Below are 1,861 nucleotides of genomic sequence, written 5' to 3'. Positions count from 1 at the left end.
GGATTTGCATGACAAACCTCCTATTTTACATGAAGTGGCCAGCCATCATGTTGTTGTAGACAAAATGTACACTTGATATCCATAATTTATGGTACAAATTGATAATAGGTTAGGTAAATGTTCCATGATAATAGGTTAGGTAAATGTTCCATGATAATGGGTTAGGTAAATGCTTCATGATAATAGGTTAGGTAAATGTTCCATGATAATGAGTTAGGTAAATGTTTCATGATAATGAGTTAGGTAAATGTTTCATGATAAGAATTTCATGTCTTTTGTATTAAAGAATTAAATGGATGAAATATGAAGTTTTATTAAAAGAAAAAGGGGTGAAAAGAACAAAGTTTTGTCCATCTTTGTTCATCATAGCTGAAAGTTAGAGAAGAGAAAGGAGAGGAGAAAGCTCTTGAGTATTCGGTCATTAGGAGGAGGAAAATTGAAGGTAAGTTCTTGGTACCTTGCTTCTATTTTGAGGTTCATGAGTTCTTCTTGATTCTACCTTAACTCTTGAAGTATATTTTGATTTTTAGTTGTGTTGTGAGCATTTAGTCATGAATTAAAATGAAGGAAATGGTTGTTGTTTCATGTTCTTTTGATGAAAAATGGAAGATAGGTGAAGTTGAGCCAAACAAATGAGCATGCATGTGCCTTAGATGTTAAAGGAAAAAATCAGCTAACATGTTGTGCTTTAAAATGATGAAATGGAGATTATACTTAAGTAAAATCATAGATATGTGATGATTGATTGGTGATATACATGTTTAAATAACATGCATGCAAGATAGGTGTATGAAAGAGTGATTTGGTAATAAATCTGCTTGGGACAGCAGCAATAATGTGATTTTGGAAAATCACCATAAATTATGGGAGATGAATTAGAAGCTGAATAAATTATGTAATTAAAGCTTAATGAGTCTAGTTTCAAATGGAATAAACGACAACATATTTTGAGTTCTGTACAATGAGAAATTTGATTCGTAATGAAGAGTGGTCAGATTAGTCAAACAGTGAAACATGGGAAACTTTGAGAAAAATCTGGTATTGATTGGCTAGACCAAAAATTCTGAAAATTTTATGGATAGAAGATATATGAGTCTATTTTTAAGGAAAATTAACGGAACTTGATTTGGAGTTTCGTAGCTCCAGTTATAAATAATTTAGTGACTGTTGCTCAGGAAGACAGATTGCAGTGAAATTATGATTATGTGGTAAACATTAACAAAAATTTGTTAATGAGTTGCTTATTGATTTCTTATAAGCTTACTATGATCTGTAGGTGTGGTTGACCGAATATTGTAAGGGGTTAATACGTAGTTTGTATTTGAATAGTTAGATTAACGTGTTAGTAATCCAATTGTAGGCGGTTCGTGTGTGGATCTCGTCAGCATATCGTCGCAAACAGGTGTGTAGCTAACACCCTCTTTCTTAGTCTAGATCAGCAAAAGTCGAAAAGCCGAAATGCCGAAAATCGGTATTTTGTAGATTTGAGAGTGTGCGAATGCTCGTGAAGTAAATCGATTAATGTTTTTGGTAAGCTGTAATGTTTGGACTGCAAAGTGCATGATTTCTGTGCCCTCGATATTTTTGGGCTTAATGGGCCAAAATTGGAATGATGGGCCAACGGGCCCAATTCGGTAAGAACCCTCGGTATGTGATTCTGTTAGTACGTGAAAAGTAGGAAAATGTTTGAAAAGGGCTCTTGCCCAGTACCACTGTTACCCAAATGGGCTTGCATATGTTTACTGATGTTGCATGTATTTTGAAATGGGCCTATGGGCCATACTATTATCTGAATAAGGGGCTAAGGCCCAGTTTATTGTAATCTGAAAAGGGCTCTTGCCCAGTACCACTGTTACCCAAA

The 1,861-nt window shown here is 34.6% G+C and overlaps 1 long non-coding RNA gene across 1 annotated transcript; it reads left to right on the top strand.

Annotated features, from left to right (window-relative positions):
- The first annotated feature begins 242 nt into the window (after positions 1-242).
- Positions 243-1,861, top strand: LOC128282267 (uncharacterized). The gene is made up of 2 exons (XR_008272485.1): positions 243-442; positions 1,361-1,861. It is a non-coding gene; the product is annotated as an uncharacterized LOC128282267 (long non-coding RNA).

This window comes from Gossypium arboreum, chromosome 10 (genome assembly GCF_025698485.1).
Source record: "Gossypium arboreum isolate Shixiya-1 chromosome 10, ASM2569848v2, whole genome shotgun sequence".
Lineage (NCBI taxonomy): Eukaryota > Viridiplantae > Streptophyta > Magnoliopsida > Malvales > Malvaceae > Gossypium > Gossypium arboreum.
Note: the sequence above shows the minus strand (reverse complement) of the source record. Positions and strands in the feature narration are given on the sequence as shown.